Below are 20,104 nucleotides of genomic sequence, written 5' to 3'. Positions count from 1 at the left end.
AAGGCTTCCTCACCAAACTTAAGAAATTTACAGATTTGACACTACCTTCACAAGACAGAGGTTTTTTTCCCATCTTCTCCCTCACCCCAGTACTCTATATCTCTAGTGAATTAGCAATATGAGAGTGGAAAAATTGAGAAAAACACTTTTTTTTTTAAATTTCCTTCCAGATTTTTCTGAGCTTTCTTTTAGCAGTTGGAAAGTGTATGTTTAAAAGTATCGTGAGGCCAGATGAGGAATATACTAACTATGAAGAAGAGCCACAAGCCTAAATACTTCTACTTCACATGACTGGAAGTACATCCACAAAGCACATGGTCAGAGTCATGCGACAAAAGCCCTGGCACATGAACAAAGTCCACCACACAACTGCAGTGAAGCAGGGGAAGGAAAAGTTGCTGGGTTCTAGTCAAGCAGGCAGCAGGAAATGGCATTAGAGCACTGTCCATCACTATCTTACACACTTTCAGTTTCAGAACCTCAAAAATGCAAGAAAAATGAAGAAAAATATTAGGCTATAAGGAATTTTTTTTTTTTTTTAATCTGGAATAGGCCACATTATAAGGTTTTTATGCAGATTTTACCATCACCAGCTTCATAGCTGCCAGCAAGGCAAGTCAGGAAGGCTGTACTTCCTGATCTATGATTGAAGCTTCCTGCAGACACTCCTGGAGCTTGTACAGAAAGGCCAGCCAACAGGTTGGGAACACCCACTGCACTTCACTTGTTTCTGGCACAAGAATGAAACACACATATTTTTGCACTGCGGAGTTCTCTTTGCTTCCTGTCTGCTCCTGCTCCAGTGGGGATCACCACTCACTGAGCACTGCTCCAGAAGTTCTGCTTCTTCCCCACTTGCCTTCCTGCACCAATTGTCATCCATCCCTGTGCCCTCCTGCTGCTGCTTACAGTACAGCCCTTACTTCAATCTGGTTTTAAATAGTTCTCTTCTTTTCCTCCAAGTCATCTTCTTTCAAACAGACATCATCATCATCATCACCTTTTACCTATTCTTATTACTCCTATATATGCTACCCCAACTGCCTGGTTCCTTCTTCCATCTACCCTCACAGGGCAGTATTTTTCTGGTTGTGAATTTTTATGGGGTTGGCAGTTTATAAAGCTACTTAAAAATTACCTCAGGGTTGGGCTAGTTACTACGATTGGGCTACTGTTCCTTTCTCTCTCCCCTTTCCTGACAGAGTTGAAAGGATGGATTCCCCATCTGCAAAGCCAATTCTCACTGTGCGGTGAAACATTTTTTCACATGGGGCACACAAAACATCTGGGGATGCCCCTGGGTCCCAGCAGCAAGCAGCAGGCCAGAGGAGGAGATGCAGGGTCAGCAACAGAGACTGCAGCTCCTGCTCCCAGTCTGGGATGCCGTTTATGCTTCAGTTTCTCATGCTAATAATACAATCACCTTTTTGTCACATGCCTCTCTAGGGTAAATTCCTGTGCAGACTTTCTTCTTCAGACTCCCTGGCAGAAACATTTTACAAGTAATAGTGAAATCAGAGCTAAAAAGATCAGGTGATAATGGAAAGGAAGTGCACAACATGAAGGATAAGCCCGAACACGTCTGGTATCGTCAGTCATACTGAAAACACTGAACTGAGTGTTCAAAGGAACATGGGGGAAGGGAGACAATGAAACAGAAAATGTAACACTGACCAGTATCTTAAAATGTAAAATGTAATTTTACTAATACTTAAACAAAATTCAACATACTAGAGTATTTTTAGGGTAAAGCATAAATTTTTTACCGGTACTTGAATTACATACTACATGAATGGTGATTAGAAGCAGAGAGTAAGGTACAATAGAAAGACACTTAATTCCTGAAAAAGAAATTGAAAGCAAAGCCTGGAAAACACTATATGGAGAATTTTTGCAATATGTTCCACAAACTGCATCTCTTTCTGAGGAAACCACATGTTTAAGAGATTTTTATGTACATTTCCTAAGTACATTTTAGACTCAGTTCATTTGGATTTTTAGACAGTAAAATACGAAAACAGTAAAGAAAAATATTAAAGGATCCAGGAGCCATTGGCCTTCTTGGCCCCCAGGGCACACTGCTGGCTCATGCTCAGCCGGCTGGCAGCCACTGCCCCCAGGTCCCTTTCTGCCTGGGCACTGTCCAGCCACAGCGTACCCAGCCTACAGCAGTGCAGGGTTATTGTGGCCAAAATGCAGGACTCGGCACTTAGAACCTATTAAACTTCATCTTGTTAGACTCTGCCCATCCATCCAACTGTTCCAGGTGTCTCTGCAGAGCCCTCCTACCCTCCACAACAGATCGACACAGCTTAGTGTCATCTGCAAATTTACAATGAAAGACTCAACACCCTCATCCATGTTGTCAGTAAAAATACTGAACAGAGCTGGCCCAGCACAGAGCCCTGAGGGACACCACTGGTGCCTGGCCCCAGCTGGATGCAGCACTGCTCACCAGCACTCTCCGGCCCGGCCATGCAGCCAGTTCTGAACCCAGCACTGAGTGCTCCTGTCCCAGCCGTGGGCTGCAGCTTTTCCAGCAGTGTGCTGTGCGAGACAGTGCCAAAGGCCTCGCTGGAGTCCAGGTACACAACATCCACAGCCCTTCCTGCACCCACCAGGCCGGTCACCTGGTCATAAAAGGAGACCAGGTTGGTCAAACATGACCTACCCCTCCTAAACCCCTGCTGGCTGGGTCTGATTCCCTGGCCATCCTGTAAGGGCTGCGTCATGACACCCAATATAAACTGCTCCATTACCTTGCCAGGTACTGAGGTCAGGCTGACGGGCCTATAATTACCAGGATCCTCCTTCCCACCCTTTTTGTGAATGAGTGTCACAGCTTCCAGCCACCTGGAACCTTTCCATTGAGCCAGGGCAGTTGGTAAATTATGGAGAGAGGCTTTGCAGCTCATCTGCCAGCTCTCTCTTCACCCTGGTGTGGACCCATCTGGTCCCATGGATTTATGAAAATCCAAGCAGCTCAGCAGTTCTCTGACTGGCTCCTCTTGGACAACGAGGACAATTCTGCTGCCTGACATCATCAACCAACCCAGAAGGACAGCTGTCCTGGGGACAATCCATCTTCCCACTAAAGACTGAAGCAAAGAAGGCATTAAGCACTTCTGCCTTCTCCTCACCTGCAGTTGCTGAGTTCCCTCCCTCATCAAGTAAAGAGCAAATGTTAGTCTTACCCATCCTTTTACCATTAATATATTTGTAAAAGCATTTTTTATTATCCTTTACAGAAGTCGCCTGAGCTTTGGCCTCCCTAATTTTTTTCCTATATGCTCTAGCATCCCCCTTAAATATTTCCTGAGAGACCTGACCCTCCTTCCAAAGATGATTCATCCTCCTTTTATTCTTAAGTTCCTTCAAAACCTCCTTGCCCATCCAAGCTGGATGTTTACCTTGTCGACTCGTCTTTCAGCACACAGGGACAGCCTGTTCCTGTGCCATTATTAAAGCCATGAAAGTTATTACACAAAGAAAACCAAAAGAATTTTGTCATCTTATATAAGAATTAAGCATCAGAGATCTATTTAGAAGCCTTAGTTGAAACAAAGGAAGTGAAATGTGAAATACATGTAATTAGCAAATCCATCAGGAATTTTCCTTGATATGAAAATTGGGAAAAGACGTAGAAGTGTATGTGGCTGCACATACCATGAATACCATGGTATGTTGGGGCAACAAGACAACAGTTTGTCAAAAATAGTTTGTTAAATTAATTTCAAAGTACCTGGACCTCCTATCATATTCGATATGAACATTAATATATTTTTATTATGAGCACAAAGAACAACTGAATATCATAAGTCTGTTGGAATTCTTATCAGGGGCTTATCAGGGCCTGCTTAGAGCTCACAAAAGGTGCCATGAAGCCACATTAAATATTATTAAGGTTAAAAATCTATATCATGCTTTGATGGTTTTAGTATCACAATGAATATTTATAGATCTGCCATACATATTTGCATCAACATTTAAAGTGAATAGTAAACTGAAAGTATTGCCTACCTGAATTTCCCAACTTCTGTTACTTTCTTTAAGCAGCAAGTTTCAATGAAGATATCCCCAATTCTAAAGAGCGATGCAAATCTGAAAAAACAGAATTAGGTTACTATCTGTTATAGCACCTATTCCAAACTATTCACAGTGAAGAGCAATGTAACTTCATAGTTCCAGGAAAAAACAGCTACCAAGAGGGAGAGTCAGGAGTTCCTCCAAAGCTTCTCCTTTGCAAAGCACCACGAGTGTCAGAATGACTGAGCTACTTCCACTTGTGAATGATTTCAAGGATTATAACTATCTTGCTTACAGCACTGCTGAAAGAAACTTTCACTGACTTGTGCACTCTCAGATACTCCTAATTCTTACATTCCAGTATGATTACACACTGTTTAAAATACATAAATAATTTATATATGTGTGTGTGTGTGTGTGTGTGTGTGTGTTTGATATAGTTAAATGAAGTAAATAAGGAGCATGGGTACAACAGCAGTACCTACTTAGTCTTGGCTGCATCCTTTGCTAGGATGAGACTTTTATAACAGCAGAGGTGTGGAAACTGTATGCATGTTCCAATGTTATTTTTGCAAGATTATAGCTAGGTACCTTTCTTAGTGATCAGATTTCAAATTTCTGGTAACACCAGGTAGTTCAGGGAATAATTGTTTTGTACCAGTTCCAAATAACAAAGCAGTTAAATGACACAAAGTGTGTGAGGTTTAGCAAACAAGTTTGTTACTGAATCACGTCCATGACATCTGCTACAGAGTTCAGCAGTTCTTAGTTAAAGGAAGGATGGATTACAAGTACTGCAGGCAATAAGAGAAAAGAAAGACATTCATAAGAGCTGGCTCTGAGTGACAAGAAGAATCACTGCTACTTGAAGTAGCACAAGAATATTTAATGCTGTTAAAACTCTATTCAAAAAAATCTCAACCCAAACAAACCAAAACACCATGGTATCCACAGAACATCTACCTGCAATCATAGTCATAACGGCACAGATATATCAGAAATGGGTTTCAGACAGAAGATGCCATGAGGGAAGCTGAAAATACCAAACAATCTAATTCATACTTCAAATGTACATATAAAAATAAGATAAATGCAGTAGCAAATTAAATTTCGTACATTTCCTGTGTTGCATATGGCAGTGTTTTGCAGATTTTATTAAAATAACCAAAACAAACCAAAACAGAGCAAAACAATTCCCCAAACAAAAAGTTCCACCTCCCTACCACACTTGAGATCCCCAGTGTTTAACTTTCCTGCTATATGATGAGGCATTTGCTGGCTGACTTCTAGTGGGGGCTTTTTTATCATATCTCAGCCCTTCCTTGCTCACACACTAGGGAACCAAGACTTCTCTTTCTTCTCAGACTGACATAATACAGATTTAGAAAGTAAAATTAAGGGGTTTTTATCTTTACCCATGTTGTTTTCAGAAAATATTGTCGAGAAATTATGGACTAGAAATGAAGAGCTAAGGCAGACAAGAGCAGGTATAACAGACTATAAACGCAGAAAAATGGTTAATGAAAAGAAAAATGTTGTGAAGGAAAAGGGGTAAACTTGTCTGCACAGCATTGCATGTCAAGAGCTGTGAAAGTCCAATATAAGCAAATAAAATCCTTAAAGCTAGAAAGGCAATCGTGTCTTTTTAGAGTAGATGTCAACCTTATGACAGAAGTACCTTTGAAATTTAGCTACCTTCTAGTTTAAGATTCCATGGACAATATCTGATACACAGGAGAAACAACTCATTTAGCTGAAGTTAAATACAGACCTCCTCACTCACATGCAATGCAGCTAAGTGAAAGCAAAGTGGAGAAAGGTTCATATTAGTAAATTCCACTGAGAGAAAACTGCATTATGAGAAATTAGCAAAGAAAACACATTAATAGCACACATAACATCCTAAGCATGTAGAGACCAATCTGTATAAAAATTTTAAATATGTAATAACATTTATACAAATGAGGTAACAGTAGGTATAAGAATATCTGTATTTACAATCTCTAAGCTAAATGTCTTCCTCCACCCCTCTCCTTAAAGAAGAAAAGACTTCAAGACTTTCACTAAACTTCAGCATTAGAAACGTGGGGCCATGCTGTAAGAGCAGCAGGACAGAACAATGAAAGCCATCCTTGTACAGTAACACCTTAACAAGTCAGAAATGAGATGATCTGAACCAGTGGTTGCAAGTCATCATGTCACAGCTATTTAGAATCCCAGATGTATGAATCCTGGAGACTAAACATACATCCTAATGGACAATTTAATTAACAAAATCATTTCTATAAATGGTAGAATTTTGGCTTGAAAGGCTATTAAATAACAGCAGAGTGGAAAAAGCAGTTGTTTGCAGGTACTGCCAAGGCACACTACTTATGCAGCTGTGCCAACTTTCTATTAACTCTGGACAGTTTACTGCAGACTTGCCCATATCACATTCATTAAAAAAGCCAGTTATAACAAGCATTTGTCTAAGTGGTATTATTTGTGTGAGAATCTGAAGCTTTCTGCTTCTCTGAAGACTTGTTTTCAAGCCTGTATTTCTAAATAGTAATCACATTATAATATACATTACTGATTTGATTAGTTACAAGAAATCATTAATGTTGCATTAGTGATTAACAGGTCACATTAATAGGTGATTTCATTGTCATCCTGATATTATCTGCTTAGATGATTTCTTATTTTACTTAGTCCTTCCCAGCTTACAAGTCACATTAGCTTTTTATGAGTTCACTATAAAATTTGTGTATGAAACAAAGATAAAAAAATGAAATCAACACGGTAAATGAGATATGGGTGCCAGTAGGAAAGTGAAACACATCTATCAGTGTAGTCCTTCCACTGAAGAGAGACATTATTTTAGAGAACCTCAATGCCAAAGCAGTATATTTTAATTGAACAGCTACAAAAGCATCATAAGCATCAACAGAATTGAGAAAATTAGTATTTAAGTATTATAGATTTAAGTATCAAATCCAGAGAGCAGAAGCATTACTGTAGTTCCACAACATTTTCTAAGTTGTTTCCTAATTACACAAAACAGGTTGAAATTTGATACAGAACTTGAAAACACAACACATGTACACTGTAAACTTTAAAAATGTATTCATGCCATAAAGAAGAATATTTTCTAAGCTAAAGAGCCCATGAATTTACAGTTCATGAACAGTTAAATAGCCTGCAAACATTCGGTCCTGTCCACTGGAAGGAAAAAAACAGTGAACTTCAGCAGTTTCACTGTTTTCCATTAGAAGATAAAAATCTAAAGTTTGCATTGGGTTTCACTGTCTTCATTTGAAACTTTTTCATCATTTTGAAAGTTATTAAAAACAGAAATGGAAAAAATGCCAATGATTTATCTTGCACCTAAGTAATTTTTATCTCCATAGACATATACCATATATACACACAGATTTACAATCATCATTCTATTCTAGTCAAAGGCAAAGTCAGATACATACAGAAAATAACAAGACAGCCCATAGAGCATATTTTATAATTTCACTATGAAGCCTGTAACTGGTACAGCAATTAATTACACAGAGCCACAATGAATGGAGTCAGTGAAATGTCAATGAGTTTAGAGCTGTGAATATTTGGCACCAAAATAGACATACAGTATATAACATTAAAGATACGTTGAAGAAAATCATGGAGGTTCATTTTAGTTTCTCCCATTACTATTACAGGGTTATAAATTTCAAATTCAGAGTTCCTTAAGAGGACAAACTAGAGATGGAGTTTACACTTAAGGTATGTTTTTAGCAGAAGGACACTGTTTCTTAAGGAGAAAGATACTTCTTTTCACCAATTTAGCCCTACAAGAGAATTTGGGACAGCAGCTTACTTAAACATACCTCAGAATGCCTTTTCCTCATCGCAAACACTGTTCTCAAGAGATCCTCAGAAGATAGCAACACCAAGACATTTCAATACTTTGTAATGCTTGCATTATCTTGGTTAGCCTACAGAAATTCCCCCAAGACAGAAAAAAAGGCAAATAATTCTCCCAGAATTAGGAGAAGGAAGGAATTGTCAGACACCCAGAAGATGGGTGTCCATGTCATGTTTATCTGTACTGGCATCAGGCTTTCTATTTCTCCTCTTTCTAATGAAATTCCTTGGCTCATCAGAGACACACATGCCCGCTTTAGAAAATTAACACATAACACTGCATGAACACACTAGGGAGAATACTGAAAAGTACTTTGGGGTTAGAAGCAGAAAGGGCAGAAATTCAGCTACATAAAAGGGTGAAACCTTGTATTTCACTTTAATTAGACACACTGAATTTTGAGTATGGAGAAACTCAGTATGTGTTACAAAGTTTGAGAGGCTAAATCTTTCTAAAGTGGAAGAAGAAGTATTTGTAGATTAGTATTTCTATTATTTTACGACCCTAAATGCTTTTCTTTTTTAATATGCAGCAGAAGGAAGTGCATTTAGTAGCATGCTTTTAAGAGCAGGTACTCTGTTTCCACACCTGCCAATACAGACTTTGAAAACCTGACATGAGTAACTTCACTGATTCATCAGATAAAGGATGTAGTCTACTCGAATTTTTTCTTCAAAATCTAGTATGAGAAATCTGTCTGCTTTAGATCATCCAGGTGACAATCAATCTGTGTGGTACTACAGATCCTGCACCTAACAGAAGCAGACAGGTCAAGGAAATGATGGAATGAAAAAAAAATACCACCCGAAACTACAACAGTTCACTGTCTGAAATCCTACTGACCCTCAAGTTTTTTATTTTAAAGAGCTTTCAAGAGAGATAGTCTAGTGGATGGTAAGTATCCTTCTCCTCAAAAAGCAAAAATGGACCTAGCAAGTCACTAGATATACAAACGACAACACTGCATGTTCAGCCCTTGCAAAAAGAGCCCTGAAAAAGCAGCTTGCTTTCCTAAGGCAAAGATTGTCAAAGCCATCACTGCCCACACTTGCACTCTCAAAAGGAGGCCTGGCATTTTGAAGGAAATATATCACAGTAATAAGCATTATTACTATGACAGATTGTGTACAACAAGTGAATAGCATTGTAAAAACAAAATGCACCAAGTAATGTGAATGCGCACACAGATGGCTCAGATCTCCAGATGACCTCCCAAGTTAAGAACAGTCTGAATGTTCACGTCACGCCAGGCTAATTGCTCTGCTGGTGGCAAAGGCAGCTCTGGTGAACCAACACCCCATCCTTCTTGGTTGTTTTGCTCTAAAGTTTACCTATGCAATGAAAGAGCCAAGAAGCCCATTCTCTCAGGCAGTCTAACAAAAGTCATAATGACTTGGTCTGCATTTTGAACCCATATCAATGCCTGTAATTCTCAATACCAGTGGGTCAGTATTTTTAAGCCAGTAAGTTATTGCCAGTAATTAAAACTTCATAGAATCATATAATGTCCTGAACTGAAAGGGAACCACAAGGATCATCATCCCACTCCTGGTCCTGCACAGGACAGCCTAGAGAGTCACACCATGTGCCCAAGAGCATTATCCAAACACTTCTGGACTCTGCCAGGATTGGTGCTGTGACCACTTCCTAAGGGAGCCTTTTCCAGGGACAAACACACTATGGGTAAAAATTCTTTTCCTAATATCCAACTTAAACCTCTCCTAGCATAGCAGCTTCATGCCATTCCCTCGGGTCCTGCCACTGGCCGTCATAGAGATCAGTGCCACTCCTCTTGCCCTCACAAGGAAGTTGTAGACTGCAATGAGGTCTGCCTCTCCTCAGTCTCCTCCAGGCTCAGCAAACTGAGTGACCTCAGCTACTCTTTGTATGGCTTCCCCTCTACATCCTTCACAGACTTCATTGTTCTCCTACTTTGAGGCTTGAGACAATCAATACAGCAATGGGGAAAATAAATCATTCTTCATCCAAGTCTCCGATTTTTCCAAGTTTATTTAGACTACAGTAATAGAGAGACAAGAAAAGTCAGCTTTAACTTTTCTCTTGTCCACTTTTCCTACAAATTCATAGGCATTTATAAGTTTATCTGTAATCAGCACTAAGGGCAATTAAGAATCAGATTCAGAGCAGAACACAGTTCTTTATTTAAAAAAACCTAAGCTAGTATTGTGATATTTCAGAACTAATTCCATATCTGAGAAAACAACTGCAAGTACAAAAGAATCCAAATATGCTTACCCAAAATCAAACACCTTAAACATTCACAGTGCTTTGAGAGAAATCACTATCAGTAGCAAGTGCTCTTGGCAGATATCTCTAGCTGTAACACAATGACTTTTAAGTCTATCTGTAAGCTCTCAGAGAGAGATCAAAGAAATTGTGGAGCTTCTTTTCTAGTTTAAAAGATCATCATATGCCATTTTCTGAACATAAATAAGATTCCATAATTACCCATATTTTAGTATTTCAGTAGATTTGTTTCAGAAACACACATACGCACACAAAAAAATTAAAAATTAGACAATAGGGGCTTTTAATTCCATTATATTACTTTGTTTTTAATTAAGCAAAGAACATGCAGTCAAAGAACACGCATGTCAAAGAACAAGCAGTGCTAGTGCCACTGAGCATATGTAATATTAACAGATTCTGTTAATGCAGATTCCAACTTTAGCCTTCCTCCCACATGCGCACACTCACATTACCATGGTGATCTGCAAAATTTGCTGCCTGGGACTTCAGAACAGTACAGCATTTGACCTCAGCATCTTTGAATAGATACTAGCACAAATTAAATTACATTTTAAAAGACATTAAGTCACAAATAGTTTGATAAAATTGTCTGTACAGAAGAACACTGACAAAAATATTTGAATATGATCTCAACCAGTAGAAACAAAGCAACAAAGCTTTCAGATCACACTTTCTGAAAGAAAAGACCTTGAAAGAAAAAGTTTAAGAATTTTAAAAGCGAATTAGCATATATACAGCATTAAAAGCATAATCTAGAAACACCCATTACCTCCGTGAATATTTGAGTACCTATCTAATCTGTGGAAGCATCACTTTCAGAACAATGTATTTTCTTTAATGGAATTCCTAATTTACATACTATTTCACTAAAATGCACACTTCTTTGGACTATCAGAGGTCTGTGCCTGCTGTGAGTTTCTCCCAAGTGGGATCACTCTTGATGCAGTCTCCTTTTATCTATCACAATTTTTAATTGAACTAAATAATAATAAAATAATCCTAAGAAATAAGGATCATCTAACTATGAATACATATATATCCTGACAACAGAGAGGACAAAGGACTGGGAGCAAAGGTGCCCCAACCAAATAATAAATACGTTAAAAATTTAATCCACCACAACCTCCAGCATCTGTATTTTTCTGTATATAAACCGATAATGCTCACACTTTGGTCTGTAAGCACCTCTGGATACAATTACCTGCAATTCTACTGAAGAAATGTAAGAATTAAGACTCCACCATAACTGTTAACTGCTGGTTGATGGCCAGTATCACTCTTGCAAATGCATTCTTGCAGAGATGCAGCTAACTTCCTCTGCAGACTTTAAATTGCAATGAATTCAGGATCTCAGGGAAAGCTTCACCACTAATTTAATCATAGCTTGGGTTTGACCTGCAATGCTTTAGAGCTGAAAGGAGTCACCACTCCTGCTGACTTTCCAGGAAAGGCTTCTGCTAAGTGTAAGTGCCACTTAACAATCATTCATGGAAAGTCAAGGCGCCAGTGCGGGGATTTAGAGGTTCTTCTACAGGAAAAGCTTAGAGGAAGCTTGGATACAGTAGACTCTAGAGGATGATCCACATGTGAAACTGTCTGTACTGACATACTGCCTCTTCAAATTCACCTCATTGCAGTCTCAAGTTGAACCAAGATTTTTAAAGAGTACCCAAGAACTGGCCATTTAGAAGGCAGCTTAGGAAAACAAGGTGTAATTATAAGAAATAGCAGAGCTGAACACACCTAGATTTATCCTTTAAAAAAAGTCCCTATTTCAACACTGAAGGACAGACTTGATTACAAGCAAGGGTAGCAAACCCTGACTGTAACCAGTGACATGCTCCTACTGCGAGCACATCATCTAAACATTTGTGCAAGATGAATTTTTGATAGGACAAAACCATCAACCAGCCAAAAAGAAATAAAATAACAGAATGCATCAAAGCTTAGTTTTCTATTACCTCTGAAAAGGTAATTCCTCACATATGCTTGAAGACAAAACCAAAAAAATCAGATGAGCGAGGAGTGCATGAAATACCAAAAATAACACTTTGGTGTTATTTGGTGAAGACTACTCCCTGCTCTATTTTTCCTCCCCTTAAAAACTAGATGTTACTTAAAATACACATTTTAAGCCTTTCTTCCAGTCCACTGTACACTGACTTTTTGAACATGTCTACACCAAATAAAATAGGTAAAGTCCTATTTCTGAAATATTTATATTTAATTTTGGCTGAAGGAAACAGCTTCTACTGTATCTCAAAATCTGTTTATGCAGTTCAAGTGAACAGAACTACTTAACTTGAAACTACATTCTCACATCAATTTTAGGTTTTTTTAACTGTATCAAGGCAGAACAAAGCTTATAAAACTCAGTTTACTAGAAAAGAACTTCAGTGCAAATATACAAAGATACCATTCACTTGAAGGGTTAAAAGAAGAAATAGGTAGTTGAGCTCAAGTGAAAAATTGTTCTCAGGAAGCTTTAAAGGAGTAGGTGGAATTCCTCTAGCGACTGGTGTTTGCTGCTAATAGCTGCATCACATGGGGCCAATTAAAAGAAGTGTTATCAGACAGTACAAGACTTATTGAATATGAGCTGTAAGATAAAAGCAACCAATAAATGTAACAAGACACTTTCTGCATATAATATTTCAGTACTAAGCAGCATGACTGTTTTGACAAGGAAGCCAGCTGCAAATTAGAAAAGCCCTATTTTTGCAAGAGATTTAAACAGTTGGTCTCCAAATTCAGTGAATGAGTACAAAAAAGATTATTTAAGGTCCCATTCCAAAAATTAAGCATGGGAAAAGTATATCAAGCCCATACAAAGATAAGCTAGAACTTTAAGACAAAAAAGGTACTAAATTTAAGACAGAATTCATAAACTTCAGTCTGAAGGTACACATTTATTTTTTTTATGAGGACAATTGGGATTTTAACTGGGGAGGTTTTGGTGGCAATGGACGTTCTATTCTGTGAAAAGGAAGTTTTTGTAAGGAAACATTTTTGAACTCTTCGTAATAACTGATAAAGTTCAAGGCCCATACAGTTAGAAAAAAAGAGGTTGAGTTGTACAGCGATTTATAAAAAAGTACAAGATACCAAAATACCCAGCAAACCATGCAGTCTGTAATCAGTTACTTGGCTCATGCAGAGTTTTGCCCTTGTACTGCTCATATACTGATAAAAAAAAAGCTCTCTCTTTTGGCCTAAATTGATAGAGATACTTAAAATATTTTATCCCTGCTTGCCTAAAGTGCAACTCAAAGCATTTTAACTGTTTAGCTGTGAAAAGTTACCAGATCAGAGAGGTCATCTCCATGTGCACTTCTCTCCCAGCATTACTGTTTAGACCAAAGTTTCTCTTTTTCTATAAAGATGAACTGTAATTTCTCCTCCAGTACCTCTTCCCCAACACAGAGGCACTGTTTTATACAATGCAAACAAACCTCATCACAGGCCAGCACACTTCTGTTACAATTTATGTATGGTGGGGAAAGGATTCAAATTCTGTCCAGTGAAGAACTGAGGTAACTTTCATAGTAACTATGGTATCAGATCAAGGGCACAGGCAACTGCAATTCAATAGGCCTTTGACATGACTAGATGCCAGCCTATAAGAGGATCCCTACTTTCAACATCAGCAAAATAAGTAAACTATTGGACGCAACTCACATTGCACGAGATCCATTTCAGTTGTTTGTTGAATATAGTTTAGCCATAACACAGAAGCAAGCTGTGTAGCAGCTCCTAGCTCTTCAGGCAGTGCAATTATCAGCACTTAGCTTTCTCCCATGCACCACTCATGCACTAATACACATGCAGACAGAAGGTACCACAGAATCACAGAATATGCTGAGTTGGAAGGGGCCCCCAAGGATAATCAAGTCCTACTCCTAGCCCTGCACAAGACATCCCTGAGAGTCACACCAGCAACTCTCCCTCTGACATCTGACAAAAAAAATTGCAAATCTGACTGGACAGAAAACTAAATAAATTAGAAGAGAAGATTAATATATTTCAGTTATGTTTCAGGAAGAAGCCTGCTAAACCTGCTAAGAATTTCATTTACACCTTACATCTTCCTCTTACACCTCCTTCCTAAGCCGTTCTGTTATGTGACACTGACAAAGAACATGTAAGACTGCTCTGAAGCAGGTCTGCACTCCCTTACCTTTGCCTTCTATATAGACAAGGCAACCCCTCTCTTCCCCTTGTTGTTGAGGTGAAGCAGTCAACAGAAACTACTGCTCCTTTCTGAGCACACACAAAAATTCCATTTGAGAAAGACCACACGAGTCCTCAGGCAGAGTTACCCATCTATGTAACAGGCATTGAGCCAAGACCCTCTCATAGGACACTCACCAGCCTAATTTTCCTACATTCACTTTGCTACTCTTAGGCAGCTTTCTCGCTGCTGAGCTTCCTGCTCAATCTGCCCTTTATGTGAAGCCTCCACTTAAACACGTTCACTGCAGCTGTTTGATTGCTCTTTTACCCACGTTAAATTGCTTCAGGATGCCTCTCCCTCGAATTTGTCATCATGAGACACTCATCATGCAAGACAGACTTGCTTCATCAAAATAACATGAAACCTTTAAGTGACTGTGAATACTCAAAAGCCTCTCTTCAGATAAACTGATTTTCTTTAAAGAAAAATTAATCCAATCCACCCATCTCAAGATCAGCATCCTTCAGAGCAGCATTCCTCCTCCCCCTCTCTCCTTCATTTTCCTCCTAGGCTTGGTAACAGAAAAGAACGCCATGTGCCTGCTTTTCTAGTGCATCTGCATCTAGTCTATTCAAAAAATAAAATAATTTGTTTGTGTAGTGATATACACTTTGCTTCAGTACTTTTTAACACAAAAGTAATACAGCAGCTATAATAGAAAAATAACTCCTTCATGTCAACCCAGCTAAATATACTTTGAGCACTGATAAAACTGGGTTGGGAGACAGGCATTCATGTTTCAGCAGTCAATTGTCTACAGTCCTTCAGAAAGCATTTTTAAAGCATGAAAACAGTGATGAACACTTTCACAACACCCTAAGTTCCTCTAAAACTCTTTTTAATCACTACACAATACAAGGCCAGTATTAAAACTAGGAGGCACAGGATGGCTAATATTAAAGTTACGGTAGCAACAAACACATTTTAATGAATATGGCACAAGGAACAGGGGCCACACTGGCCTTCATCCACTTTCTCTATCTACACGCACACAGAGGCGTAGAACGAGAAACACACACCCAGGGGTAAGGCGGTGACCAAAGATAAGTGTTTACATGTATTTACATAAGGCAAGTCTATAACGCTTGCTAGAATCATAGCTAGGAAATACACATATTGCACTAATGAATTATATGATAAACTGCTATTCACTACCTGGATCCAGGCTGTCAAGAGCTGCAACTGAGTTGCTGAAAACTGATTTGAAAAGACAAATTATACCACTCAAAAGTGAAAATTAGTCTCATTTGAATTCTATCTAAGCACTCACTGACACTGACCAGAACCCAGTGGGTTTCTGTCCAGAGCTAAAACGAAACACGACAGAGCATGCAAAACAGACTGGCACAAGATTTTCCTTAGCAGTATGGTATGCTAAGTTTACATTTAATTTGTCAAGCTAAATTCAATGAAAATAAAGTAACAATAATAAAAAAATTTCAACAGAAGCAGTATCTCAAGGGAGTACTTCAACACCAGGGTTCTTTTTTTTCTTTACTGAATAATTTAATTCCACATTATGCTTCATTCCTAAAAGGTAGGTCTATAAATCACATTAAGCAGAGCAAGTATCTCAGTGCTATTCCTAATAGTTAAAAAAAATAATCCTGAACTTCATTAAACTGCCACCTCAAAGATGTATCACAGGATGAAGTATGCTCCCCCTGTCAGTGGTGTAAAGGAAAAAATGCACTATTTTTCTAGTAGTGCACTTTAATTCTAGTGAGGAGAAACTCAAGAGGCCAAAAAAGAAGCCCCTTCACCCCCAACTCAGGGTCAAAAGGTCTGGCACAAATATCTTAAGGGTTTGTTCAAGTTTGCTCAAGTTAATGGGTGTTACATGGACTCCTCTGCAGTGGACAATCAACAACTGTTGATCAGCACCATTTCACCACCAACAACCATTACTCCTAGAAAAGCTCCAGTTCTCCTACTGTTGGGCAAGGAGACAAAATTAGACATTTAATCCTTCTTGTTTACTGTAACAACTCTATGGCACATAATCTGATTTTTTTAAAACCATTTTAGAGTTAATATTTTATCACTGCAATGAAACCTCTGATATACAGGTTAAAAAAGGTACAGTAAAATATACAGAAAGTTGGAACACATACTCAATTTCTCATCTTCTTTTCCTGTTTCTAAATCAACTCAGATTTTTTTTTTTTTACTTGATGGGATATTTGAAATCTTTCTGTCTTTTCTCTATTGTGATCAGCCACCATGTCCTCAATACTTCCCATAGACCACCAGACTGCACAGCAAACCACCAAAACACTCACAGCATCAGAATTACTAGCAGGCTTCAAAAGAAATTTATTTTGTATGGTTATACGACAGTACAAGTAAATTGACAATTATTTTTTTGCAAAACAGAACAAAAGATAATTTAACTGTAATATTTCTGTACAGCCTATATATAACAGCTTCTGAATTCTTTGTTCCTCTGGTGCACAAGTGCCATATAACACTATATGGACTGTGTGATGTAATTTGTAAGCTATACAACTCCAGCCCAGATATAGAGAAAATTCATCAGGAAGTGTCTTGAACATTGAAATCCTTGCTAGCAAAATCACTTTAGATGCCCAGACAGCTATATCCAGGTTACAGCTTCTCACTCAAGGTAATGGGAGAGCCCAAATTTAAAAGAGCAGTGATACAGCTATTGACATACAATGAAGTTTATGTATATACTAAATTTGTACAGTGAATTATCTCATTGCTTATTTGATCTGCTACTAATTTCATTAGTGGTTGTAGTTATTTGCTTGATCACTACAATTTCATCTACAATAGTCCTTTTCACCCTTCAAAAAATCCCATTATTACAGTAGAAATTTAATATTTAATTACATCTTCCAAAAATGCATCAGTATTTTAACACTGTAAAAAGCAATTCAGAAATATATATATATACCTTCAATGAGCTGCTATTAATCAGATCACCTAAGTAAAATACTTGACAAAATATGCCTTATGAGTGAGGAGAAAGCAGCATCTAACCTCATTTATTTCAATCAAATGTAGGGAAACACACTAGTATTACACTTAGCAGTATTTCCTATACACTGATTTAAGTCTAAAAGGTGACTGCCAGCCCTGGAGGATTAAGTAAGATCCATCACACTAACACTTAAAGCAAGCACTTAAGGCATCACTTTCTCCCAGATTTTCTTTTTTATTTTTTAACCCGTTATTGCAGTCTAGGAGAGACATATCTACGAAAAAGGCATGGGAAAATTCTGCCTAAGGTCTCACTTAAATTACTTCTCAAGTTTTTATCTCGCGGACATGAAATAATAATTTACCAATCCAAGTTCGGAAACAAAACTGGAAAACTTACAGTTTAATGCATATCCAGCTTCAGAGTTAAATGTCAGAGGACCTCTGGAACGTTCTCCTATGGAAGAGTTACAATTCTGGTAAGCGCACAGGGTCCCACGCACGCAGCAACTGACCGAAACCCGCACGCTCAGCCCAGCAGACAAGCGCCACATTTCAAACAACAGCTGTTAAGCGCTACCTCTCTAGATGCGCACCAGAGCCATTGCTGCTGCACCCCGGCCGGGAGGGCCTTTTCTCCTCCCGCGGGCTCCGCACGCCGCTCGGGGACGCGGATGGGAGGGACGGAGGCGTCGCGGCATCCCCGCCGCGGCACCGCGCCCTGTGCGGGCACAGCCCGGCCCCGGGCCCGCGCCGCACCTGCCCTGCCCCCGCACGCTCGGGGGCGCATGGCATTACGAAGAACCCAAAAAGTCCACCCCCCAAAACAAACCAAATCATCAAAAGAAACCCGACAAAACCCAGGGAGCCCGAACCCTCTTCTTTTTTTTTTTTTTTTTAATCACCCACCACAAAATTAGTTGGTCGCTCCTCTTTGTCCGAGCGTCAAGCGGGGGATCAGGGCTGAGCATCACCCGCCGCGCCCGCGGCACTGCCCGCTCCCGAGGCGGCACGGCCGGAGCCTCCCCCGCACCGCCCCGCCCAGCACCGGCCCTCGCTCGCAGCTGCCCGGCCGTGGGGCCGGCGGTGCGGGAAACACCGGCGGCGCAGCACCACCCCCGCCGCTCCCAGCGGGGCCCCGGGAAAGGGAGTGGCCGCAGCCCGGCCCGGCGGCAGGTACGGGGCAGGGTGTGCCGAGCGCGGGGACCGCGCAGCCCTGCCCCGCCACTCACCGCTGCCCACGGCGGCGCCCGCTCCTTTGTGTGCCCGCCGCGCCCCGGCACCTCCGTCTCCCGCCGCCGGGCGCCCCGCGCTGGGGGCGGAGGAGGACGCAGCCGAGATCCGCGGAGGAGGAGGACGCAGCCGAGATCCGCGGAGGAGGACGCAGCCGAGATCCGCGGAGGAGGAGGAGGAGGACGCAGCCGAGATCCGCGGAGGAGGCCGCTGCCGCCCGCCGGTCACATGCAGCGGGCGGGCGCGGCGCAGGCTCCCGGCGGCTCCCCGGGCGCCCGGCCGGCGGCGTCCGGGGCGAGCTCGGGGGTGAAGATGGCGACCTCGGCGGCGCGGGGAGGGAATCCCCGGGCCGGCCCGCTCCCCTCCGCGCTGCCGGCGGGGCTGGGCGCGCCGGGGAGGGGAGGGGACAAAGAGCGGCTGCCGCTGCCCGTCAGCGCTATCGCGGTGCCGCCCGCTCCTCCTCCGCCGCCTCCGCCAGTGCCGCAGCGCTCCCTGCCCGGCCCGCTCCCACCGCAGCGCTGACTGCTCTAGCCGGAATGTGCTGGCATCGCCGCGGCCTTAAGGAGTAGCGGAAAGCAGGTCACGAAAGCTGTCGGACAGGAAAATGAGAAGGGGTTCTTTCTTCTGACCCCCAGCTGTCGACAGCAGCAAGCCCGCTCTGCGTGTCGGTAAAATTTCAGCGTCCTACATCCCCCCTTCCCCCGGCAGCCGCTTCAGTTGCCGACAGAGAGGTGGCGAGTCAGGGGTGCTCCACACCTGTAGCTGGTTTGGTGGTTCAAAATAGGTATGGTCACAAGAGCTATCTCCGCTCCGTTTCAACAGATCATACGATGTGTTTTAAAAGTAAAAAATAAGGGGAAAATGCTGAAGGTGGCAAGCATGACTCGAAATGGAAACACGATGAACATGCAATATCAGGTATTCCTTGCTAGGTGCAGAAGTATGGCTGGAAGGTATACCCCGTGACACCGTGTTGGTTCTTTACAGAGAGACTTAGGTTGCCATCTCTCCTGTGCACGACTTTTCCTGGTTTTGCACATCATCTGTGGTTCGGTGGCATGAGCTGAACGGAAAAATGTGCCAGATAATTTTTTTTTAATTGTCTACATGTTTATGGTTTATTATTTCTCCAGGCTGTGTTTTTACCATTTTGGATATTTTTCTGAGAGGGCTTTGTGCCCACCAGTATACTTATGTCTAATTTGCCTTCAGAAGGACATAGTGTGAGCAGTGCCTCCATCAGGCATGCCCTAACACTGATCTTCCATTCAAGAGCCAGTCACTGAAAACCACTTTCAGCTCAGGGCCCTGCAGATGGTGTTTTTGCTGTGTGTGTTTAGTAGAGGAACACCCTTAGAACACCCTTATTTAGAACCCTAGAATCATAAAGGTTGGAAGAGACCTCCAGGATTGCCAAGTACAACCATCAGCCCAGCACTAACATCGTAACCCTTGAAGCACTAACCAGCATCATCCAGCACTGAATCCAGATACCT

General features: G+C 41.0%; 1 protein-coding gene across 3 annotated transcripts in view; it reads right to left on the bottom strand.

Annotated features, from left to right (window-relative positions):
- The window catches only part of CDC42SE2 (CDC42 small effector 2), an 82,063-nt gene extending 63,218 nt beyond the window's left edge, over window positions 1–18,845 (bottom strand). Inside the window, exons 1-3 of one of the 3 annotated variants that reach the window (XM_021530395.3) lie at window positions 18,608–18,845; window positions 17,776–17,832; window positions 4,021–4,101 (exon numbers count right to left, since the gene is read on the bottom strand). The gene's annotated coding sequence lies outside the window, so the exon portion shown is untranslated. Of the gene's footprint in view, window positions 1–4,020; window positions 4,102–17,775; window positions 17,833–17,955; window positions 18,047–18,284; window positions 18,408–18,607 lie in introns of those variants that run through there. The other 2 variants (XM_077790031.1, XM_077790030.1) reach the window with 2 other exon arrangements.
- Window positions 18,846–20,104: the final 1,259 nt, after the last annotated feature.

Source organism: Lonchura striata, chromosome Z (genome assembly GCF_046129695.1).
Source record: "Lonchura striata isolate bLonStr1 chromosome Z, bLonStr1.mat, whole genome shotgun sequence".
Classification (NCBI taxonomy): Eukaryota; Metazoa; Chordata; class Aves; order Passeriformes; family Estrildidae; genus Lonchura; species Lonchura striata.
Note: the sequence above shows the minus strand (reverse complement) of the source record. Positions and strands in the feature narration are given on the sequence as shown.